The 27,152-nt window shown below is 41.6% G+C and overlaps 1 protein-coding gene across 2 annotated transcripts in view; it reads right to left on the bottom strand.

Annotated features, from left to right (window-relative positions):
• LMNTD1 (lamin tail domain containing 1) overlaps positions 1-27,152 on the bottom strand; it is a 525,827-nt gene that overhangs the window by 210,790 nt on the left and 287,885 nt on the right. The window lies entirely within an intron of this gene.

Raw genomic sequence — 27,152 nt, 5'->3', positions numbered from 1 at the left:
CAAAAAATCTATAAACAATAAATGCTGGAGATACTGTAGGGAAAAAGCAGCCCTCCTACATTGTTGGTGGGCATGTAAATTGGTACAGCCATTATGGAAAACAGTATGGACTTAGTATGGAGGTTCCTTAAAAAAATGAAAATAGAGCTACCATATTATCCAGCAGTCCTATTCCCAGGCATATCTCTGCACAAAACCATAAGTCAAAAAGATACACGTACTTCAAGGTTCATTGCAGGACTCTTCCGATGAAAGGAAGCAACCTGAATGTCCATCAACAGAGGAACGGATAAAGATGTGGTATGCGTATACAATAAAACATTGCTCAGCCACTAGAAAATGAAATAATGCCACTTGCAGCAACATGGATAGACCTAGAGATTACCATACTAGTTGAAGTATGTCAGACAATGAAAAATATCATATGCTATCACTGATCAGGAAATCTGATTTAAAAAATAATATAAATGAGCTTACCTTTAAGACAGAAAGACTCAGATTTTGAAAACACACTTAAGGTTACCAAACAGGAAAAGTGTAGGGTGGTGGGAAGGGGAGGGATAAATTAGGAGCTTGGGATTGAAATACACACACTGCTATATATAAAGTAAATAACCAACAGGGACCTACTGTATAGCACAGGGAACTATACTCAATATTTTGTAATAACCTATATGGGAAAACAATCCGAAAAGTAATGAATATATATGTACATGTATAATTGAACCACTTTGCTGTACCCTTGAAACTAACACAACATTGTAAATCAGCTATACTCCAATCAATTTTTTTTTAAAGATAATGCCAGAAAAAACAAATAGGTGGAAAGAGAAGGGAAACAAAGTATGTTTTTTTCCCCCTGTTTGGAGCTCCATAAGGCATATTAGCATAGTAAAGTGTCCTCTTGGAGGATAGGAAAGCCAAAAAGGTCACGAAGAAGGTGGAAAGAACAGGTCAGAAGGCATTAAAGATACAATTCACACCTTTCACATTCAACTAATAGTAAGATATGAGACGACTGGAAGCCTAATTGTTAAATTTCAGAGCCAAGTGTTCTACTGGAGAAAGAACAGTCTAATTTCACAGACTAGATGTGTTCCAGAAAAACTGAGCTTCAGACAAGTTTATTCAGCACATTTCCCCACAGACTTCCCTTGAAAGAGCAGAGATACACTTCCTGGGAGAAGGACTAAACCAACACAGAGTATTGTTGTTGTTCAGTTGCTAAATCAAGTCTGACTCTGCAACTCCATGAACTATAGCATGCCAGGCTTCCCTGTCCTTCACTATTTCCTGGAGTTTGCTCTACCTCATGTCCATTGAGCCTGTGACACTATCTAACCATCTCATCCTCTGCTGCCCTCTTCTCCTTCTACCCTCAGTCTTTCCCAGTGGCAGGGTCTTTTCCAGTGAGTCAGCTCTTTGCATCAGGTGGCCAAAGTACTGGAGCATCAACTTCAGCATCAGTCCTTCCAGTGTATATTCAGGGTTGATTTCCTTTAGGATTGACTGGTTTGATCTCCTTGCTATCCAAGGGATCTTCAAGAGTCTTCTCCGGCACAATTCAAAAGCATCAGTTCTTTAGCACTAAGCCGTCTTTATGGTCCAACTTTCACATCAATATGTAACTACTGGAAAAATGGACCCTGATCCATAGAGTCCCACTAGCATATCATTAAGTTATAATGAAAAAAATCCCCGATTTTCTTCTACTGTGCTATGTAAAGAATGAATTTCCTCTCATAAAGTTTCAGTTTTCTCTTGAAAAGAGGGATAGTAATAACATTATTCCTTCTTAAGTTGATTGTGAGGATCAAATTAAGTAAGTTATGTGAAAAGTCTTGTAGACTTACCACCCTGAGGACAGGAGCCACGCCTGTCTTGCTCATCATGGTATTTCCAGCATGGTCTCAGGGTCTGGCAGGGATATGGCTGGTACCCTATAGACTAATGCTGAATGAGTAAATTAATAGTTTATAAAATCAAAAGCTCTGAGCAAATTCTTGTTTGATGTTTATTCATTTTTTTGTATATCTTAGGAGTAGTTCATTGTAGTGTTCTAAGACTTTGATTTCATAGCATTTACTGTCAATTACATTCTATGCAAGAAAGAGTTTTCAGATAGAAAAAACTAGAATGATTTCATATAGGCAGTCCTTCTCAAGGAAGAGACATTCGCATCCTTAATCTTTCCAAAAATAATATCATCATTTATTGAGTACTTACTGTTCCATGTGCTTACATGTAATAACATCAGATCATAAGTCCCTTTGCTACAACTATTTCTATTACATGATACAGATGAAAAAAACTGAGGTGTAGAATGGTTATATAACTTCCAGAAGATTATGGAGCCAGCATGGAAGCCAGGCTGACTGGTTCCACAGTCTGCACCCTTAACTATGGTGATCTGCTGCCTCTCGTATTCCTCACATTGTCTTTCGTTTTCACTAGAGAAAACATTGTGAACAAGCACTGGTCTGAAGTCTGGAGAACCACTGATTGATTTTATTTGATGATTCTTTTTGCTATACTAGCCTTCCCTCTGAAGTCCCAGACCCCAGGAATTTCATCCACATCTTGGGATAAGAATGACAACTAATTCTTAATCAGAAGATAACGTGGAAAAGGAAAAAATGAACACTGGTGGGCTTCTATTTGTAAAAAGAGAAGAAAATCAGAAAGACATACCATATGGGAGGAAAATCTATTCTATTACAGGGAGCAATGTATCAGGAGCAACTAGTAAAATTTTAAAAAGCTGAGTCAGTGAATTCAGATACTAGTTATTAACTTGTGGTGGCATGAAGGCGTGCTCAGTCGTATCCGACTCCTTGTGATCCCATGGACTGTAGCCACCAGGCTCCTCTGTTCATGGGATTTTCCATGCAAGAATACTGGAGTGGGTTGCCATTTCCTCCTCCGGGGGATCTTCCTGACCCAGGGGTGGAACCCAGGTCTCTTATGCCTCATGCATTGCAGGCAGATTCTTTACCACTTGAGCTATCAGGGAAGCCCACAAAGTTGTTGTAGACAGCCCAGCAAATGTTACCTTCTTTCATCTGTAAGAGTGAATTGAGCCAAGATCATCAGTAGAGCTGCTCTAAATAGAGCTGAGGCTATAAAGAGACCGAACACTGCATACTTGGGGCCCTGCCTCCAAGTTCATGAGCCAGTCAGTGCAGAAAGTGTGAAAGTGTTCATCACTCAGTCATGTCTGACTTTTTTCGAACCCATGGATGGTAGCCTGCCCGGCTCCTCTGTCCTCGGAATTCTCCAGGCAAGAATACTGGAGTGAGTAGCCATTCCCTTCTCCAGGGGATCTTCCCAACCCAGGGATCGAACCCAGGTCTTTCACACTAGAGGCAGATTCTTTACCATCTGAGCCACCAGGGAAGCCCAATCTGTGCAGAGATGGGTGTCACTAGTGAGGAACAATGAGGGTTTCAGAAGCTCTGCTGTTCTGCTCTGCTGGCTGGGTGCTTGCTAGGCTCTGACCATAGCAGCATGAGTGGCAGACTGCAAGGCTGAATGAGGACAAGGGAATTTGTTTCTCTGCTTCTGACATGGAGCAAGATCCTGTGGTTCTTCCCCCTCTCCATGCCCTCAGAATGCCTTTCACCTGTGGAAAAACTTTAGCCAAAGAATAAGTTTAATCAGAGAAGTGAGAACATTCAGAAACAAAAGAAAACAATCAAAGGAGACCAAATAATAATAGTTTTGTCATTAAGCATAGTTACTTTAGTTCCTTCTCAAGGGCTATAAATAACATTCTGAACAATATCTTTGGAACTGTCTTATAGATACTGAAACCCCCACCAGGTGGAAGTGGTTAACTACAAGATGACCAGACTGTAGCCGTGACATAAGCTGCCACAGTTCTGAGAATGAACTGGCCTCAAGGAAGCAGGAAACAACTGACCCTAGAACTGAAGATTAAATCTACCTAAAACAATCAAGATGACACTGATCAGACCACTGATGACCAGTTTGCAGATGACTGCCAGAGCTGACTGTGCTGCACCTGCAAGGAAGCCCCTCCCTTCGCCTCTAAAATCTCTTGCTCACTGATTGTCAATGGGGGAAAGTCAGTCTTTGCAGATGTCTGCCCCACCCCTCCCCACCCCTACTGCTGCCAGCATCCAAAATTAAGCAAACTTTCCTTTCCACCAACCTTGTCCCTTTATTGACTTCTAAGTAGTGAGCAGCTGTACTCTACTTTCCGTTACACTTCCTCTGAGTGTCCCCTGGCTGCTTCCTACTCCTTTGATTGTCTCCCCAGCAATTTTTTTTTTTCTGTTTTTTCATCCAAATCAGTTGCAGTCACAATTGGCTGCAGTTTTCAGATTCCATCCCCACCTCCCCAAGACCAACTTGACCACCACCTTTCAGAATTACCAGCACCAGCCAGTAGTGTTCCCTGCTCAGAGGACTGGTTCAACTGGGCAGAGCCTCTAGTCTGAGCTTTTATGTTCTGATAATGCCAACTCCCATCTTTGTTTCTGCAGTCTGGGAGTGGCAGCTGCTGCCTGTAGTTACCTCTGGCTTCTTTGAATTTTCATTCCTCCGATATCCATTTGGTCAAATTCTTCATTAAACATCTGGTGTGCCTTCCGGATTACTGGCTGGACCTTGGCAGAACAGTATCCATGTCCATCTATTCTTATTCTTCTTAGCCCTCACCTGTCACTTGATACTTGCATATTTACATTACTGTTGAGAGGGTTTTTTTGGTTTGCTTTGTTAATGTGTGTGTTCTGGTTTACCACTTAGATAAAAAAAACTTTGGAAAACATGGGAAATTTTTACAGAGTTTAGTTTCAGAAAGATGTAGATTTAAGATTTGGTTTCATCATTTCCCAAAGAAGTGATTTTGAGCAAATTATTCCACAATTCTATATACCGCATTCTCACCTATCAAATGGTAACAACAATGCCTGCCTCATTTAATGCTGAGAGGATAATAGTTATTATATATATATATATATATATACACACACACACACACACACACACACACATGTACATCAGTTCAGTTCAGTCACTCAGTCGTGTCCGACTCTTTTCAACCCCATGGATTGCAGCACGCCAGGCCTCCCTGTCCATCACCAATTCCCAGAGTTTACTCAAACTCATGTCCGTTGAGTCAGCAATGCCATCCAACCATCTCATCCTCTGTCATCCCCTTCTCCTCCTGCCTTCAATCTTTCTCAACATCAGGGTCTTTTCCAATGAGTCAGCTCTTTGCATCAGGTGGCCAAAGGATTGAAGCTTCAGCTTCAACATCAGTCCTTTCAATGAACATCCTTTAGGATGGACTGGTTGGATCTCCTTGCAGTCCAAGAGACTCTCAAGAGTCTTCTCCGACACCACAGTTCAAAAGCATCAATTCTTCGGTGCTCAGGTTTCTTTCTAGTCCAATTCTACATCCATACGTGACTATTGGAAAAATCATAGCCTCGACTAGACGGACCTTTGTCGGCAAAGTAATATCTCTGCTTTTTAATATGCTTTCTAGGTTGGTCATAACTTTCCTTCCAAGGAGTAAGTGTCTTTTAATTTCATGGCTGCAGTCACCATCTGCAGTGATTTTGGAGCCCCCCAAAATAAAGTCCTCCACTGTTTTCACTGTTTCTCCATCTATTTATCATAAAGTAATGGGACTAGATGCTATGATCTTTGTTTTCCGAATGTTGAGTTTTAAGACAACTTTTTCACTCTCCTCTTTCACTTTCATCAAGAGGCTGCCATAAGGGTGGTGTCATCTACATATCTAAGGTTATTGATTTTTCTCCCAGCAAACTTGATTCTAGCTTGTGCTTCTTCCAGCCCAGCGTTTCTCGTGATGTACTCTGCATAGAAGTTAAATAAGCATGGTGACAATACACAGCCTTGATATACTTCTTTCCAGATTTGGAACCAGTCTGTTGTTCCATGTCCAGTTCTAACTGTTGCTTCCTGACCTGCATACAGATTTCTCAAGGGCAGGTTAGGTGGTCTGGTATTCCCATCTCTTTCAGAAATTTTCCACAGTTTATTGTGATCCACACAGTCAAAGGCTTTGGCATAGTCAATAAAGCAGAAATAGATGTTTTTCTGGAACTCTTTGCTTTTTTGATGATCCAGTGCAGGTTGGCAATTTGATCTCTGGTTCCTCTGCCTTTTCTAAAACCAGCTTGAACATCTGGAAGTTCACATTTCACGAACTGATGAAGCCTGGCTTGGAGAATTTTCAGCATTACTTTACTAGCATGTGAGATGAGTGTACTTGTGCAGTAATTTGCGCATTCTTTGGCATTGCCTTTCTTTGGGATTAGAATGAAAACTGACCTTCTCCAGTCCTGTGGCCACTGCTGAGTTTTCCAAATTCATTGGCATATTGAGTGCAGCACTTTCACAGCATCATCTCTCAGGATTTGAAACAGCTCAACTGGAATTCCATCACCTCCACCAGCTTTGTTCATAGTTCTTCCTAAGGCCCATTTGACTTCACATTCCAAGATGTCTGGCTCTAGGTGAGTGATCACACCATCATGATTATCTGGGTCATGAAGATCTTTTTTGTATAGTTCTTCTGTGTATTCTTGTCACCTCTTCGCAATATCTTCTGCTTCTGTTAGGTTCATACCATTTCTGTCCTTTATAGAGCCCTCTTTGTGTGAAATATTCCCTTGGTATCTCTAATTTTCTTGAAGAGATCTCTAGTTTTTCCCATTCTATTGTTTTCCTCTATTTCTTTGCACTAGCCACTGAGGAAGGCTTTCTTATCTCTCCTTGCTATTCTTTGGAACTCTGCATTCAGATGCTTATATCTTTCCTTTTCTCCTTTGCTTTTTGCTTCTCTTCTTTCACAGCTATTCATAAGCCCTCCTCAGACAGCCCTTTTCCTTTTTTGCATTTCTTTTTCTTGGGGATGGTCTTGCTCCCTGTCTTCTGTACAATGTCACGAACATCCGTGCTTTGTTCATCGGGGACTCTGTCTATCAGATCTAGTCCCTTAAATCTATTTCTCACTTCCACTGTATAAATCATTAGGTATTTGATTTAGGTCATACCTGAAAGGCCTAGTGGTTTTCCCTACTTTGTTCAATTTAAGTCTGAATTTGGCAATAAGGAATTCATGATCTGAGCCACAGTCAGCTCCCGGTCTTGTTTTTGCTGGCTGTATAGAGCTTCTCCCTCTTTGGCTGCAAAGAATATAATCAATCTGATTTTGGTATAGTTATTATATATATATGTATGTATATATATACATATATTTGTGCTAAGTTGCTTCAGTCGTGTCCAGCTCTTTGCCACCCCCATGGACTATATGGCCTGCCAGCCTCTTCTGTCCATGAGATTCTCTAGGCAAGAAAGCTGGAGTGGGTTGCCATGCTCTCCTCTAGGGGATCTTCCTGACCCAGGGATGGAACCCGCATCTCTTGTGTCTCCTACGTTAGCATCCAGGTTATTTACCACTAGTGCCACCTGGGAAGCCTATGTATACATATATGTATATGCGTATGTATATACATGTATATGTATCTATATATGTGCATATGTATGTGTGCTTAGTTGCTCAGTCCTGTCCACCTCTTTGCAACTCTATGGACTGCAGCCCGCCAGGCTCCTCTGTCCATGGGGATTCTCCAGGCAGGAATACTGGAGTGGGTTGCCATCCCTTCCTCCAGGGGATCTTCCCAAGCCGGAGATTGAGCCCAGGTGTCCTGCATTGCAGGCAGATTCTTTACCAACTGAGACACCAGGGAAGCCCAAGAATACTGGAGTGAGTAGTCTATCCCTTCTCCATGGGATCTTCCCAACCCAGGAATTGAACCTGGGTCTCCTGCATTGCAGGCAAATTCTCTACCAGCTGAGCTACCAGGGAAGCCCATGTGTATGTATATATACATACATATATATGTATGTGCATGTATATATATGTACACACACACATAATGGGGCTTCTCTGAGGACTCAATGATAAAGAATCTCCCTGCCAAACAGGAGATGCAGGAGACTCAGGTTTGCTCCCTGGGTCGGGAAGATACCCTGGAGGAGGAAATGGCAACCCATTCAGTATTCCTGCCTGAAAAATCCTATGGATAGAGGAACTGCAGGCTATAGTCCGAAGGGTCACAACAAGTTGGACATGACCGAGCGACTGACCACGTGTATACACATAATGGCTTAATAAAGGCACGTATATATAAAGACAGTCAACCAATAACTTTTTCTATTCTTGGGGTGTTTGTGCCTAATTACCTAGGACACTGGCTTTTACATGGTAGGCACTAATATACACTTGGTGGTGATGATGATGATTTAAAGTTTGTGTGTATGTATATTTGTATCCCAGTATTTGACACTGCCTTACACACAGTAGTTCTCAATGAATATTTGTAGTCAAATGAGGTAAGACTGGACAAATATGATTAACAGCCCATAACAGGTTACAATCGATTTGTTGTTTGCATTTACTAAAAAAATAGACTGCTGCTCTGTCTGCAAAGAATTCCAGAGCCCACAGTTTGACAGAAGGTCTGTCTTACCTCTGTGGGTATACTATACATGTACCACATACTGATACAGTGTGTTTGACACAAAAGGTCTATTATTTGTTCAAATGCCCATTCTATTAGGTAAGAAATAAAACTCTTCTGGATGATCTTCCTTGAAGCAAAAAAAAAAAAAGCCTGTGACTTTCATTACGGACTCTTATTTTCAATGAAAATGGCAAATGGGCCCCACCAACAGTTCATAGGAACCTAGAATAGCCCTGAAGACAGAGCAAATGATTTGCTAGTGGTGCAGCAGAATGTGAATCCCTGCAGCACCTCTGGCTGTCCTTGAACGCACAGAAGATGTCTAATCACAAGGAAGGAATAATAGAGACCAGGGCGCCTGGGAGGGAGCACCATGGGACTCCAGCAGGCTCTGCTGGACTCTGGGGAGTGGAAGAGTATTTCATCATCACTGTAGCACACTTGCCTTAGATAAGGTCCATCACACACGAAAAATGAAAGCAGTTAGAATCCATGTGGGATTTGAGGAAAGCTTTCTTACCTGTTTCAGTTAGTCTTTAGAATATGTTTTTACTAAACAACACCAACAGCAAATATTGAACATATTTATTTGTATTAATATATATTTATTTATCGAACTTGGGCTTCCAGGATGTCTCAGCGGGTAAAGAATTTTATTTGTAATGCAGGAGACTCAGGAGACACTAGGTTCAATCCCTGGTTTGTGAAGATTCCCTAGGGGAGGAAATGGCAACCCACTCCAGTATTCTTGCCTGGAGAATTCAGTGGACAGAGGAGCCTGGTGGGCTACAGTCCATGGTGTCCCAAAAGAGACACACACGACTGAAGACACTTTCTCTTTTCAAGCTCATTAGGAGGTATTGGACAATCAGGGCTTTCTGGTTGTTACTGAAGGAAAGGTATGCTGTCAAAATGGACCAATTCAGGGAAATAATGACCATTTGTGATATCTGAAAATAAGTAACTCTGCTGGTGTCAGAATTCTGCCGTCCTGACTGGTCAGGTCAATCAGGGCTGTGTGCCTTGAGCAGAGCAGTTCCAAAGCTTTAGTACACATCAGAGTTACCTGGGGGGCTTGGCTAGACAAGATCAAGGGGCCCCACTCACAGGTGGAGCCAGTAAGATTGACTGTTGATTGATTTAAAGGAATTGGCTCATGAGGTCATAGAGGCTGAGTCCCAAGATCTGCAATCAGCAAGGTGGAGACCCAGGAGAACTGATGGTGTAAGTTCTAGTCCAAAGGCCAGCACACTTCAGATAGTTACATGACCACAGTGTTCACTGCAGCACTATTTATAATAGTCAAGACATGGAAGCAGCCTAAACATCCATCAACAGAGGAATGAATAAAGAAGATGTGGTCCACATATGCAGTGGAATATTATTCAGCCATTAAAAAGAGTGAAATGCCGCCATTCCCAGCAGCATGGATGGCCTTAGAGATCATCATACTGAGTTAAGTAAGTCAGACAGAGAAGGACTAATTTTATATAATATTGCTTATATGTGGAATCTTTAAAATGGATACAAATGAACTTATTTACAAAACAAAATAGAGTCACAGATGTAGAAAACAATCTTATAGTTACGAGGCAGGTGAAGAGGACAGGGACAAATTGGGAGAATCTGGGACTGATATATATATACTATATATATAACATAGGTAACTAAAAGAGCCTACTGTGTAGCACAGAGACTCTACTCAATACTCTCTAATGACCTATATGGGAAAAGAGTCTAAAAAAGAGTGGATATACGTGCGATTAACTGATTTACTTTGCTGCACAACAGAAGGTAACACAACATTGTAATCAACTATACTCCAATAAAATTTATTTTAAAAGGCCAGCAAACTTGAGACCCAGGAAGAGCTGACTTTTAAGTTTAATTTCAAATTCAGGAGAAGACCAATAATACCCCAGCTCACATAGTCGGGCAGGAGGAGTCCCCTCTTACTCAGCCTCTGTGTTCTATTGATGTCTTCAATCCATGACTCTAGGCCCACACACATCAGGGAGGGCAATCTGTTTTACTCGGTCCACTAATTCAATTGTTAACTTCATCCAGAAATACCCTCAAAGACACAATCAGAATAACGCTTGGCCAAACATTCAGGCTCCAGTCAAGTTAACCCATGAGATCGGTCATCACAGCAAAGGATGCTGCTGCTGCTGCTGCATGGTCCACACTCCAAGAACCACTCTTATAACATAAACTGAGTCAATAATGATGAAGCCAGAGCTGGAACACACTCGATAAAAAGTATATTGAGTGAGGTGAACAGTAAGTATTGAGTTTGTAATAGAAGGAAAGAAAGGATGGAGGGAGGGAGCAAGGATCTCTCTGTATGAAAAACTCAACTGGACATTAAGTGATCAGGGCTCTTGTCTGATTAGACTTCGCTTCTCAGCTCTATGGTGGGGCTCAGATCCTCTCAGGTTTTTACAGCTCCATATTCCTAAATTCATTTCTAGTTTAAAGTGGAAGTAATGCATAAGGATTGTTTAAAACAAATTATCTACTCAAACAATGATAGTGTTTTTTTGAAAGTTGGTCATGTGTCAGGTACCCTACTAAACACCTTATAGCATTCTCTCACTCAATCCTCACAATAACTTAATCCTCACAGTATTTCTAGGCTGCAGACGAAGGAATTGAATTCATGAACTGAGGAAGTAGCCGAGCTGGGATTCCAATCCAGGTTCCTCTGACTTCACAAACCCTCCCTCTTACACTACACTGTACCACAAACAGCGACGAAACATCCAATGTATACGCAAGTCACCACACTGTAGGGAAAATCTCAAAGCCAGTGAGACCCTGGATTTTAGTTTTTAAAAATACTTAGAGAAATTTGGAATAGAGGACTGGTCAAAATGTTACTGGAATATAATGTTAAAGATTAGGACGCTATGGATCACAGTTTGGGGGCTCCCTGGTAGCTCAGTGGTAAAGAATCCGACTGCCAATGCAGGAGATGTGGGTTCAGTCCCTGGGCTGGAAAGATCCCCTGGAGGAGGGCATGGCAACCCACTCCAATATTCCTGCCCAGATAATTCCACGGACAGAGGAGCTTGACAGGCTATAGTTCCTGGGGTCGCAAAAGAGTCAGATGTGACTTAGTGACTAAAACGACATCACCTGTGGTTTTAAGAGTGTCGAATTTGCAATGATTGGGTTTGGCACAGTTGGTAAAGAATCTGCCTGCCAATGCAGGAGACACAAGAAACGTGGGTTCGATTCCTGGGTCGGGAAGATTTTCTGGAGTAGGAAACGGCAACCCACTCCAGTTTTCTTGCCTGGAAAATTCCATGCACAGAGGAGCCCTGCAGGCTACACTCCATGGGGTCACAAAGAGTGTTTACAACCTTACAGGACTGAATAAGTTAGTATAAGGAAAGCATTTACATAGTGCTCTTCATAGGGCAATTAGGGTATGAGTGCTTGTTAGTATCACTATTATCTCCAGCACCTAGCTCCATGCCTGATGCATGGAAGACTACATAAGTTTGGAATGAATTCGAAGAACGCATGTTCTCTGGAGACTACAGCAGTTATCCATACAGCAGTGATTTGATGTTGTTGTTGTTTAGTCACTAAGTTATGTTCAACCTTCTGGAAACTCACTATCAGCCTTTGGACATCTTCCTTTTCTCAAGGCACCAGCTTTAATAACACTTATTACCACCTCTCAAAGTGTCTGCCTATTGCTGGCTCACTGATATATTAATAAGGCTTTAATGTGCTGCATAACACAGAGTAAGAAAATCAGACAAAATCCTGAAATGCACCTTAAATGCCTGACAGTTTTTAGTTCTCACAACTGATGACAATTGAGACTTTAAGAGATTAAAAAAAAACTTTAACCAAGAGGAACTTTTTAATTTGCCTTTTAATTAATTCCCTATCTATAACTCACAGGCGATGACCTCTTGTTTTGCTTATCAAATCAACTGAATAAAAAAATCCCTGAAAACACAAATGACCCATACTTTCCTGAAAAAAAATGGAACTTGGCCGAAAGAATTCAGAACACGGCATAATGAATGCTGTGGTTTGTTCTTTGACATTTAAAAGTATACCTGAGCTCTTTAGCACGTGGATACTTAATATTCAACAAGATTGAAATTTCCAGAGCTGTGGCCTGCTTCAGCACTTTAATTCCTAGAATATGCCAGTTTGCACATTAGCATTTAAATAGACAGCCCGGTCCTGCAGAAACCTAAGATATATGCCACAGTGTAACGAGGTTCAGTTAGTGCAGGGGCTGAGGACTTTCTTTGCCTCTTTGCCTCTTCTGATGTTCCAAGTGATGTTCCAAGTTCTCTTTCAACTTGCGCCTTTGTGGATTTAGGATGCTCCTCTATCTGCAAGATTTATAATCAACGGCTTTGATGTCGAACAGATGTATGGTGTCAACATTCTGCAATTCAAAAAAATACTCTTTCTCCTTTAGAATGTAATGGTGTGTTTTTATCTCTGCTGAATGCTCACTATTATGTCACGAAGCAATTTTCACAGTTCCCTGGGTTTGTCTTTGAGAGGAAAAATTTCAATCAGCCTTTATTCCAGGTTGAAACTTAATCTGGTATAATATCCCTTACTTCACTAAACCACCAAGCTGAGTCAAAACTGGTTCACTCTTCATACACCTAAAACCCACAACTGCTTTCATGAAACAGTAGCAAATCCACAAAGTTCTAACTACCAGAGTGCTTTTATTTAGATGTGATTTGTTTTTTAGTCACTAAATCATGTCTGACTCTTTGTGACCCCATGGACTGTGTAGCCCACAGCTTCCTCTGTCCATGGCATTTCCCAGGCAAGAATACTGGAGTGGGTTGCCAGTTCCTTCTCCAGGAAATCTTTCTGATTCAGGGATCAAACCTATGTCTCCTGCATTGGCAAGTGGCTTCTGTATCACACTGAGCCACCAAGAAAGCCCTTGGATATGACTCAGGTCAGGTCAGTTCATTTCAGTCACTCAGTCACATCCAACTCTTTGCGACCCCATGGACTGCAGCACACCAGGCCTCCCTGTCCATCACCAACTCCCGGAGCTTACTCAAACTCATGTCCATTGAGTCGGTGATGCCATCCAACCATCTCATCCTCTGTCATCCCCTTCTCCTCCTTCCTTCAATCTTTCCCAGCATCCAGGTCTTTTCAAATGAGTCAGCTCTTCACATCAGGTGGCCAAAGTATTGGAGTTTCAGCTTCAGCATCAGTCCTTCCAACGAATATTCAGGACTGATCGATTCTTCGGTGCTCAGCTTTCTTTATAGTCCAACTCTCACATCCATACATGACCACTGGAAAAACCATAGCCTTTGACTAGACACACTTTTGTTGACAAAGTAATGTCTCTGCTTTTTAATATGTTGTCTAGGTTGGTCATAATTTTCCTTTGAAGGAGTGTTTTTTAATTTTATGGCTGCAGTCACCATCTGCAATGATTTTGGAGCCCAAAAAGATAAAGTCTGCCACTGTTTCCACTGTTTCCCCTTCTATTTGCCAGGAAGTGATGGGACCGGATGTCATGATCTTAGTTTTCTGAATGTTGAGCTTTAAGCCAGCTTTTTCACTCTCCTCTTTCACTTTCATCAAGAGGCTCTTTAGTTCTTCACTTTCTGCCATAAGGGTGGTGTCATCTGCATATCTGAGGTTATTGATATTTCTCCCAGCAATCTTGTTCCAGCTTGTGCTTCACCCAGTCCAGTGTTTCTCATGATGTACTCTGCATATAAGTTGGATATGACTACCCATCTACTAAAACTCAGACTGACTACACAACTTAAATCACATGTTTCTCTAAGAGTCAGTCAATCTTTTGACCACGAGTGTGAGATGGCTACAGTCCATAGGGTTGAAAAGAGCTAGACATGACTGAAGTGACTTAGCGTGCACACACTTGATAAAGGTAGGTCTTATCAATATTCCTGGACAAAATTTTATACTGCCTTGTCAGTATAACAATGGATACAAGGCATAAAGCTGGGGGGTTGTGTCAGACAAGTGTGCAATTGTACCATTTTGCACTAAACATCTCATTAATGAGCATTTTCATGGCATCATCTAGGACTGAGTTGTTCCATATAGTAGCCATTTGTCACATGTGGCTATTTAAGGTAATTTAATTAAAAATTATTTCCTCAATGGCACTGACCACTTTTCTGGTGCTCCACAGCCACACAAGCTATTAAATTGGACAGTGTAGCTATAGAATATTTCTGTCATTGGAGAAACTTCTGTGGGACAGCAGTTGATCTAGAGTCTTAGGATTTAAAGAATCTCAAAAAGTGCAACCAACGATCCTGGTTTCCCCAGAATTTAGGGATTTCTTGGTTTGAGGACTTTCGGTGTTAAAACTTGGATAGTCCCTGGGGAATTGAGACAGCTCACTCATCACCCTAAGAAGCTGGGTAGTCCAACCATATATCTGCTGTTCTTCTACAACATTCTTTTTTATTTTTATTTGGTTGTGCAGGCTCTTCGTCGTGGCTCACAGGTTTTCTCTACATGCCCTGCAGCATTTCAGTTCTTAATTCCCTGACCAGGGATCCAACCAGTGTCCCCTGGATTGGCAGGCAGATTCTTAACCACTAGACCACTAGGAAGTCCCTTCTGCAACATTCTTCACTCTGGACATTGCTGAGCCTGCCAACTAAGTGATGTTAATCACTGATGTGGCTGAAGCAGGCAGTATTTGGAGAACTGGAGTAGATTAAGCTAAAAAAAAAAAAAGTGAGAACTGTTTCAGATTTCCTCCAAGAGATAGGAAGTTCACAAGAGCAAGGTAGACCATTTAAGCAACTACACGGAAATGGTCCCAACCACTGAAACAGAGCCCATTTCATACGCAGCTTACAAGATCAATGAGAAGTCTGTCATCAAAGGCACTTGTCAGAAACGGCTGTGATATTGACTGGTAAATCAGGGTCCTGCGTCATTAACAGGCAGGACTCTGTTGAATTACTTTTCCCCAAAACAAACATATATTTTGATATCACTGAATTTAAAGAACTGAATGAAACTGTAGAGATCTTCTAGTCTAGCTGCAGTTTTTCAGAGGAAAGAACTGATGCCCAAAGGGCCTAAACGTGAGAGAAAACCTTTATTGCTTCCCAGAAAGCAAGGGCAAAGGCACATACCAGTTTAAATTCTTGCAAAAGAAATTAATGGCATTAAATTAATAACTGAGCATTACATTTTTCTTACTCCTCCATTATTTATTTTTGCTTCAGTTCAGTGGCTTAGTTGTGTCCGACTCTTTGCAACCCCATGAATCACAGCACACCAGGCCTCCCTGTCCATCACCAACTCCCAGAGTCACCCAAACCCATGTCCATTGAGTCGGTGATGTCATCCAACCATCTTATCCTCTGTCATCCTCTTCTTCTCCTGCCTGCAATCTTTCCCAGCATGAGAGTCTTTTCAAATGAGTCAGTTCTTCACATGAGGTGGCCAAAGTATTGGAGTTTCAGCTTCAGCATCAGTCCTACCAATGAACACCCAGGACTGATCTCCTTCAGAATGGACTGGTTGAATCTCCTTGCAATCCAAGGGACTCTCAAGAGTCTTCTCCAACACCACAGTTCAAAAGCATCCATTCTTTGGCACTCAGCTTTCTTTATAGTCCAACTCTTACATCCATACATGACCACTGGAAAAATTATAGCCTTGACTAGATGGACCTTTGTCAGCAAAGTAATGTCTCTGCTTTTTAATATGCTGTCTAAGTTGGTCACAACTTTCCTTCCAAGGAGTAAGTGTCTTTTAATTTCATGGCTGCAGTCACCATCTGCAGTGATTTTGGAGCCCCCCAAAATAAAGTCTAACACTGTTTCCACTGTTTCATCTATTTCCCATGAAGTGATAGGACTGGATGCCATGATCTTAGTTTTCTGAATGTTGAGCTTTAAGCCAACTTTTTCACTCTCCACTTTTATTTTCATCAAGAGGCTCTTTAGTTCTTCTTCACTTTCTGCCATAAGGGTGGTATCATCTGCATATCTGAGGTTATTAATATTTCTCCTGGCAATCTTGATTCCAGCTAGTGCTTCCTCCAGCCCAGCATTTCTCATGATGTACTCTGCATATAAGTTTTTGCTTAGTACTGTTAAAAACTATTTTACTTGATATTATGTTTAAAGTAACTTCCTATTGAGAAAATTTTTAGTAAACACAGGATTAGTAAATATTGGGTGACAAGCATTCAGAATTGACAGAAGGTATGGGTAGGAAATGGTTTAATGTCATCAGATAGCAGAAGGAAGTTGGAACTACTCCAGTCTTACTTCGCTTTGTCTTCTGCAGCCAAGTGAGTGAGCCAGCATTGTAGTGGGGGACTGAAACCCACATTAGGCAAGGAAATTGGAAGAGAAATCCAGGGCCCCTTAAACTTGGTAAAAATCCAGGCTCCTGACAGAGATAGACCTATAGTTTCAAACCTGATTCCGAAACTGTGATCTTGGGCAACTATTTCACCTCTTATTCCTCAGCAAGGTCATCTATAAAGTGGGGATTAAAATAGAAACTATCCCATAATTGAAATAATATCCCATAGTTAGATAATATGTATAAACTTCTTAGAACAATGCCTGACCTGCTTAAAACTCAATCACTTCAGTTCAGTCGCTCAGTTGTGTCCGACTCTTTGTGACCCCATGAATCACAGCACACCAGGCCTCCCTGTCCATCACCAACTCCCAGAGTTCACCCAAACTCATGTCCATCAAGTCAGTGATACCATCCAATCGTCTCATTCTCTGTCATCCCCTTCTCCTCCTGCCCCCAGTCCCTCCCAGCATCAGGGTCTTTTCCAATGAGTCAACTCTTTGCATGAGGCGGCCAAAATATTGGAGTTTCAGCTTCAGCACCAGTCCTTCCAATGAACACCCAGGACTGATCTCCTTTAGGATGGACTGGTTGGATCTCCTTGCAGTCCAAGGGACCCTCAAGAATAACTGCTACTAATTATTATAATTATTATCATTAAATTATAAAAATGATTTTAGGTCTCCAGATCTAGATGAATTATACACCAGGGTAGTGAACAACTGGGCTTCCCTGGTAGCTCAGCTGGTGAAGAATCTGCCTGCAATGCAGGAGATCCTGGTTTGACTCCTGGGTCAGGAATATTCCCCTGGAGAAGGGATGGGATACCCACTCCAGTATTCTTGGCTTCCCTGGTGGCTCAAACTGTAAAGAATCTGCCTGAAACGTGGGAGACCTGGGTTCGATCCCTGGATTGGGAAGATCCCCTGGAGGAGGGCATGGCAACCCACTCCATTATTCTTGCCTGGAGAATCCCTATGGACAGAGGAGCCTTGTGGGGTACAGTCTATGGGGACACAAAGAGTTACACGACTGAGCAACTAAGCAGAGCACAGTGAACAACTTGCAGAAATATTTGTTGAATGATGAATACACAAAATACACTGAAGCCTGGAATCTGTAGTTTATGACTATTGCCTTGATCAACAGCATAACATACCTGCACTCGACACTTACTAAAGCAGTGCTGCACAAATGCCAGTCATTGGACTGTCAACTGTATTCGTTTCCTACTTTTGCTATCATAAGTTGTTATAGACTTAATGGCTTAAAAGAAGAGGAATTTATTCTCTTACATTTCTGCAGGTCAGAAGTCTAAGTGAGTCTTATGGGATTAAAATCAGGGTGTTGGCTGGAGTGGTTCCTTCTTGCAGCTTCAGGGGAGAATTCATTCCTTGTCTTTCTCAGCTTCTAGAGGCCATCAGTGTTCCTTGGCTGCTGGCCCTTTCCTCCCATCGCTCTAACCTCTTGCTGACCTTGCCGCACCTACTTCTCTGTCTTTGACCTTTCTGCCTCCCTTTTAGAAGATCCTTGTGATTACAACATTAGACTCATCCAGATAATCCAGGATAATCTCTCCATCTCAAGATCCCTAACTTAATCATATCTGCAAAGTCCTTTTAACCACATAAGGAAACATTCAGATTCTGGGATTTGTTTGTGGGGCCCCATTATCCAGCCTACCACATCATCTTTACCATTCGATTTTTGCCTTGTCTGCTTACCAACATAATATTACCTGTTATTTGTCTTAAATATTTGTTTTACTTAACCTTATCCATAAACTCAAGGTTTTGCTAGATTAGTTATATTTTTAAAAAACATATTAAAATAACATTTCAATGATTAAAATAAAATTTTGTTTATTTTCTAATATTCTCTTGGGTTTTGAGTGATATACATATTGTATTTCAGGAAACTGATTATAAATTCTGCTATAAATTGACCTCTATTAGGGATTGGCCAATGGTCTTCCCACAGTCTCAGGTAATCGGGAATATCTAGCTTAGTCTACTGGAGGAGGAAATGGCAATCCACTCCAGTACTATTGCCTGGAAAATCCCATGGACAGAGGAGCTTGGTAGGCTACAGTCCATGGGGTCGCAAAGAGTCGGACACAACTGAGCAACTTCACTATATCTTTTCTAAATTCTTTGAGTTCTGTCTCAATACTATTTTAGAATATATTAGTCATACTATTAAAGCCAGATATAGAAATTATTTGACCGAGCTACAGTTAGTGTCCAGTCTTCTATGCTAGGGAAGGTCATTTTGTGAAAACATAATTGGGGATATGACCCATTAAAATAGAGTGTGTTATGCATCCAGGGAACTTGGCAAAACATGTGCATGCTCAGACTCTTTGTGATCTTATGGACTATAGCCCATCAGGCTCCTCTGTCCATGGAACTTTCCAGGCAAGAATACTGGAGTGGGTTGCAATTTCCTTCTTCCCAGGATCTTCCTGATCCAGAGATGGAACCTCCGTCTTCTGCATTGCAGGTGGTTTCTTCGCCAACTGAGCCACCAAGGAAAATAGATAACCAACAAGGACATATTATATAGCACATGGAAGTGAAAGTGAAAGTTGCCTAGTCATGTCTGACTCTTTGCAACCCCATGGACTGTAGCCTGCCAGGCTCCTCTGTCCATGGAATTCTCCAGGCCAGAATACTAGAGTGAGTAGCCAGCCATTCCCTTCTCCAGGGGATCTTCTCAACCCAGGATTGAACCCAGGTCTCCCTCATTCCAGGCGGATTCTTTACTGTCTGAGCCACCAGAGAAGCTCGTGGAACTCTGTTCAATGTTATGTGGCAGCCTTCACTGTTCATCTGAAACTATCACAACATTGTTAATTGACTATACTGCAATATAAAAGACTGGAGGAGGCAACGGCAACCCACTCCAGTATTCTTGCCTGGAGAATCCCATGGACAGAGGAACCTAGCAGGCTACAATCCATGGGGTCGCAAAGAGTTGGACATGATTGAGCAATTAACATACACAATATAAAAGAAAAAGTTCAAATGAAAAAAAGATGCTCACAGAAATAAATAAATAAAAATTAATTTTTCTTATAAAAATAGATCAAAAAATGAAAATAATTTTTTTTAAAAAGTGTAGCTTAATGTTTTTTATTGCCTAAGCCATAACAATGTCAGCTTTAAGGAGTAAATGAAATTAGCTCATCACTGGGACCTTGGCAGTAAGATTCCTTTGCTCCTGACTTATGAAGTATGTTGATTTGAGGACTATTTGTTTTACTTCATACTATGTCCAGTCTTGTTTCAGTAAAATATAAAAATTCTACTGTTATAGAAATTGTAATTAGGTGCATTTGAATAACTTATATGAAACTATTCCTGAATCCAGGATTATGTTTAAAATTTTTTTAATGTATTTATTTTTGGCTGTGTTAGGTTTTCACTGCTGCTCACGGGCTTTTCCTAGTTGTGGCGATTGGAGGCTACTCTCTAGTTGGGGTGCACGAGTTTTTCACTGTGGTGGCTTCTCTTGTTGCAGAGCATGGTGTCTCAAGTGCTCTGTAGTTGTGGTACGCGGGCTTAGTTGCTCCGAAGCATGTGGAATCTTCCCAAACCAGGAACTGAACCCATGTTCCCTGAATTGGCAGGTGGATTCTTAACCACTGGATCACCAGGAATGTCCTACATTTAAATTTTTAAGAAAATATGGTAGTGGACATGAGAACATGCCTCGCATACCTCTACCCAGAGAACTTGATCAAGGGCTCCAGCTATGATACTCTCAGATCCATCCCTGGGTTTGCACTGGGGCCAGGCTTCTCGTGGGTTCCTTCCAGTAAGGACTTCTAAGACAGGCCATTCCTGGGAGTGCAGGACTCCTCTGGTGTCCACTTATGGCTTCAAGACTCCCTGAGGACCTTGATGAACCTTCTCAGATCACATGATAGTTTCAGATCTTTCCATCCAACCTTCCTTCCCTCTTTTTGTTCACTATCCTTGCACTGTGATCAAAAGAATCCCTCAGCCTTCTCTGTCTCCCTTTTCTCTCAAAGCCATTTCCCTAATTACATATTTTTGTGTGTTTAATCCCATCTTGGTATCTAAATTTTGGAGGAGCTGGATTAACAAGTATTTTGTAACTTTCCAACCATTAAAATAATCAGAACTTTTTTTCTAAAGGAAGATATGCATCTAATTTATAGAGTGGTTGTATCACATTGTTTGGCTGCATATTTAAAAGGAGAGGATTTTCAACCTGGGGTTGTTCTGCCTTTTGGAGTACTTTGTTAGAGGTTCCACAGTGGAACAAACAGTTAGGATCCATCAGCGTATCCATGAGGTACGGGTAGATCCAGGCCATCGAAAGACCACTGACTGTCAGAATGGTGAATGATGGAATGGACTTCAGTAGCTACCATGGGCTTTCGTGATAAGACAGAGTAGAGAGAAACAGAGTTATAATAGTGCTCAGGTGTGAAGTACTTGAGACTAGATCTTGCTGACAATTCATTTAAGACAGTACATGGGAAAACCAAACAACTGCACTGAGAGGATAAAACCCGGCAGAGAAATAATGGCATGATAGAATAGTTGGCCTGAAGTTTCCTTTTGAAAAGATGGAGTGTTTCTACATAATACCCAACTTGGAGAAGATACAATACAATTAAGGTTCAGTTCAGTTCAGTTGCTCAGTCGTGTCTGACTCTTTGCGACCCCATGAATTGCAGCACACCAGGCCTCCCTGTCCATCACCAACTCTTGGAGTTCACTCAGATCACGTCCATCGAGTCAGTGATGCCGTCCAGCCATCTCATCCTCTGTCGTCCCCTTCTCCTCCTGCCCCCAATCCCTCCCAGCATCAGAGTCTTTTCCAGTGAGTCAACTCTTCACATGAGGTGGCCAAAGTACTGGAGTTTCAGCTTTAGTATCATTCCCTCCAAAGAAATCCCAGGGCTGATCTCCTTTAGAATGGACTGGTTGGATCTCCTTGCAGTCCAAGGGACTCTCAAGAGTCTTCTCCAACACCACAGTTCAAAAGCATCAGTTCTTTGGCGCTCAGCCTTCTTCACAGTCCAACTCTCACATCCATACATGACCACAGGAAAACCATAGCCTTGACTAGATGGACCTTAGTCGGCAAAGTAATGTCTCTGCTTTTGAATATGCTATCTAGGTTGGTCATAACTTTTCTTCCAAGGAGTAAGCGTCTTTTGATTTCATGGCTGCAGTCACCATCTGCAGTGATTTTGGAGCCCAAAAACATGAAGTCTGACACTGTTTCCACTGTTTTCCCATCTATTTGCCATGAAGTGATGGGACTGGATGCCATGATCTTCGTTTTCTGAATGTTGAGCCTTAAGCCAACTTTTTCACTCTCCTCTTTCACTTTCATCAAGAGGCTTTTAGTTCCTCTTCACTTTCTGCCATAAAGGTGGTGTCATCTGCATATCTGAGGTTATTGATATTTCTCCCAGCAATCTTGATTCCAGCTTGTGTTTCTTCCAGTCCAACGTTTTTCACGATGTACTCTGCATAGAAGTTAAATAAGCAGGGTGACAATATATAGCCTTGACGTACTCCTTTTCCTGTTGAAACCAGTCTGTTGTTCCATGTCCAGTTCTAACTGTTGCTTCCTGGCCTGCATACAGATTTCTCAAGAAGCAGGTCAGGTGGTCTGGTATTCCCATCTCTTTCAGAATTTTCCACAGTTTATTGTGATCCACACAGTCAAAGGCTTTGGCATAGTCAATAAAGCAGAAATCGATGTTTCTCTGAAACTCTTGCTTTTTCCATGATCCAGCGGATGTTGGCAATTTGATCTCTGGTTCCTCTGCCCTTTCTAAAACCAGCTTGAACATCAGGAGGTTCACGGTTCACATATTGTTGAAGCCTGGCTTGGAGAATTTTGAGCATTACTTTACTAGCATGTGAGATGAGTGCGATTGTGTGGTCGTTTGAGCATTCTTTGGCATTGCCTTTCTTTGGGATTGGAATGAAAATTGACCTTTGCCAGTCCTGTGGCCACTGCTGAGTTTTCCAAATTTGCTGGCATATTGAGTGCAGCACTTTCACAGCATCATCTTTCAGGATTTGAACCAGCTCAACTGGAATTCCATTACCTCCACTAGCTTTGTTCATAGTGATGCTTTTTAAGGCCCACTTGACTTCACATTCCAGGATGTCTGGCTCTAGATGAGTGATCACACCATCGTGATTATCTGGGTCATATCTTTTTTGGACAGTTCTTCTGTGTATTCCTGCCACCTCTTCTTAATATCTTCTGCTTCTGTTAGGTCCATACCATTTCTGTCCTTTATCGAGCCCATCTTTGCATGAAATGTTCCCTTGGTATCTCTAATTTTCTTAAAGAGATCTCTAGTCTTTCCCATTCTGTTGTTTTCCTCTATTTCTTTGCATTGATCCTTGAAGAAGGCTTTCTTATCTCTCCTTGTAAGGCCTCCCCAGACAGCCATTTTGCTTATTTGCATTTCTTTTCCATGGGGATGGTCTTGATTCCTGTCTCCTGTACAATGTCACGAACCTCATTCCATAGTTCATCAGACACTCTATCTATCAGATCTAGGCCCTTAAATCTATTTCTCACTTCCACTGTATAATCATAAGGGATTTGATTTAGGTCATACCTAAATGGTCTAGCGGTTTTCCCTACTTTCTTCAATTTAAGTCTGAATTTGGCAATAAGGATCTAATCACAGTTAAGGTTAGGTCTTCCTTAATGCTTCAGACCTTTAAACAAGGATCACCTCCATGTGTTATCCCATTTTTGTGACAGAAATTTCATCTCCATGCCTTAAACTCCAGTGGGGCTTTAGGTTGTGACAAAGGAGTATTCTCCCATGATATAAACCTTAAATTCATGCAGCTTTTTGAAATTCCAATTTTATAATTCTAATTTCAGTCATGATTTTTAACATATACATACACATAATCAGACAGCTGGCAACTGCACAAAGTTTTAAGAAAAGATGACCACTATCCACTGAACAGCTTACCCTGGGGCACTCCCACCACTGAAGCATAGCCACAAACAAGGAAAGTGACTTGGTGGCCAGAGATGGCAGGATGTGGGATCCAGCTAATGGCAGTGCCCACTGCCCAACTCAGCTACCAATTATAAGGCCAGGTTGTTACCAGTGTTCCTGATTGATTGGCTACAAATTGGAGGTTCCGCAAAACCAACCATGCACTCTCCTCAACCCCACACTGATTTGATATGATAATTTGCTAGAGTGGCTCATTGTCATCCTTAAATTGTTCAGTTGTGTCTGACTCTTTGCGACCCCATGAACTGCAGCCCATCAGGCTTCCCTGACCTTCACCATATCCTGGAATTCACTCAGACTCATGTCCATGCAGTGATGCTATCTAACCATCTCATCCTCTGTCATCCCCTTCTCCTCCTGCCTTCAATCTCTCCCAGCATCAGAGTCTTTTCAACATTTTACTTACTAGATTACTAATTTATTACAAAAAGATACAAGGAAAGGCATTTCAGGCTGGAGAGAACATGCGAAAAGGAACTGCCAAGAAGAAAAGGATGCCTTTGAGGAGAAAGTTATCAGACATTGAGGAGCATGAATAGGGCTTGAGAGGTGGGCAGAGGCCAAATTAGACAGGAGCTTGAAGAAATAGTACACATTTTGGTTTTTATCCTATGGGCAAGATTTAAAGCAGAGTAACAATATAATTTTTGTTTTAAAAAGACCACTGACTATTGTCTAGAGCAGCCACATAGGGCTTTTAAATTTTCTATTGGTCATGTTTTTAAGTAAAAAAAAAAAATACATGTCAAATTAATTTTATTGATATACTTTGTTTAACTCAACATATCCAAACTACCTGATCATTATCATGTTGTTCATTCTCCCAGTCGTGTCTGACTCTTTGTGACCTCATGGACTGCAGCATACCAGGGATCCCTATCCCTCACCATCTCCTGAAGTTTGCCCAAGTTCATGTCCATTGCATAGGTATGCCACTCAGCCATCTCATCCTCTGATGCCCTCTTCTCCTTTTGCCAGTATCAGGGTCTTTCCCAGGATCAGGGTCTTTTCCTATGAGTTGGCTGTTCACATCAGGTGACCAAAATACTGGAGCTTCAGCTTCAGCATCAGTTCCTCCAGTGAGTATTCAGGGTTGATTTCCCTTAACATTGACTGGTTTGATATCCCTGATGTTGAAGGGACTCTTAGAAGTCTTCTCCAGCACCACAGTTCAAAGAAATCAATTCTTTGGCATTCTGCCTTCTTTACGGTCCAGCTCTCACAAACACACGTGACCACTGGGAAGACCATAGCTTTGACCATATGGACCTCTGTGTGGATAGGGATTTGATTCTTCTAGGGACTGAATATAAAAATCTGCATGTGCATCTCTGACTGCTGCAGACCAGTCAACAGCTCTAGGGATAGATCTGAAGTTAGAGCAAGGGTTAGTCACTCAGTCACTTCAGAATCTTTGTGACTCTGTGGACTACAGCCCACCAGGCCCCTTTGTCCATGGGATTCTCCAGGCAAGAATACTGGAGTGAGTTGCTGTGCCCTCCTCCAGGGGATCGTCCCAACCCAAGTACTGAACCCAGGTCTCCTACATTGCAGGTGAATTTTTTACCATCTGAGCCACCAAGGAAGCCCAATCATTATCCTAAGCAATGTTAAAAAAAAGAAAAAAAAAACAACATGTTGACATCTCACATTTTTTCCCCTTACTAAGTCTTTGAAATTCAGTGTGTGTTTTAAACTTACAAATATCTCAGTTCAAACAAGCAGCATGTCCAGTGCTCTGTAGCCACATGTGGCTGGTTGGCTACCATATAGACAGTGTAGCACTAGAGAATAAATCAGAGGGGCTGCAGTGGAAGCACCAGCCCAGTTTGGAGGCTACTGCAAAAGTCCAATGAGACAAGCACTGCTCAGATTAGGACAGAAACAACAGAGATGGCAGAAAATGATTTGAGATCAGTCTCAGATTTGAGACTGATTTGAGATCCGTCTGGAAGGAGTTAAGAGAAGTAGACGTGAAGGAATGTGAGGGAAAGCCTTAGAAGGTGATATACAACCAGAAATAAGCCCTAGGATAATTCTAAGACTGTTCCTAATTAATGCTTTGATGTTGAATTTCCTCTTGTAGAAGGGCCTTAGCAGGATATATTTTTACTGTCACTTATGATTGCATTATTTTCCTTTTTATATCTACTTTCATTTTTGATCAACTGCTTTTCTGCATTGGTCTGCTTCAAAATTCCTATTTCATCCTCCATTCACCTGTTTATTTAATTCAATTTGATTTAACAGAAATTATTTTGAGTGACTAATCTGTGCTAGGCTTTGTGCTGAACGTAGTGAAGATAAAGAAAATAAGGAAAGATGTCCATATAAAGAAGAGATTCCCTGGTGGCTCAGATGGTAAATAATCTGCCTGCAATGCAGGAGACCCTATCCCTGGGTCTGGAAGATCCCCCAGAGAAGGGAATGGCTGCCCATTCCAGGATTCTTGCCTGGAGAGTTCCATGGACAGAGGAACCTAGAGGACTACAGTCCATGGGGTTGCAAAGAGTTGGACATGACTGAGCGACTAACACTCTCACTTTCCTATGTTAAGAAGCTAAGTATACTATATGAAACCTAAAGCATTTACTCTTGTTGTCTTGGCTGTTTAACAATAAAGCATAGCCTAGTTTCATCCAGCATAGTCTCAGAGCATTGTGTACACTCCTAAATTTGGCAGAGTGTCTGATCATTCAGTCAGGGTCAGTCAGAATGACAAAAATCACTCTACAGATTTTGAATAAAACATGATTTAACAGTTGGGAATTAAAGATTTACCAAACCATTCCAAGGGCTAAGAGAGCAAAGGTCAGGAAAGCCCCTGCAAGCTTTCAGGAAATTTACAAGTACAAAAATTATCAGGAAAGCTGCTTCCTGGATCTCAGCTGTTTCAACAAATAAAATGATTCTTAGGATGTCTTTTGGGAACCACTGGCAACACCCATTGTGAACCATCCACCAACCCTCACTTGCCTGCCTATGGCTGCTGCTGTAGAATAATGGATTTCTGCTTTAGCTTGGGATTCTGGGAAATGTAGTTCCAGGGTTCCTCCTCTGTGATAAAAGGAAGATACAGAAAAGGGGTGGGCATGAAGATGAGCTATACAACCAAGCATGGGTAGATTGTGCCTGTAGTTGGTTCTGGGGTAAAAATTGCACATCTGTAAGCCTAAAATACTCTGTTTCAATTTTGTGCTGCCAAATAAATTTTCAACTAAATTTCTAACATTTAAATC

The sequence above is a fragment of the Ovis canadensis genome, chromosome 3, assembly GCF_042477335.2.
Source record: "Ovis canadensis isolate MfBH-ARS-UI-01 breed Bighorn chromosome 3, ARS-UI_OviCan_v2, whole genome shotgun sequence".
NCBI lineage: Eukaryota > Metazoa > Chordata > Mammalia > Artiodactyla > Bovidae > Ovis > Ovis canadensis.
This window is presented reverse-complemented; position numbering and strand designations above follow the sequence as displayed.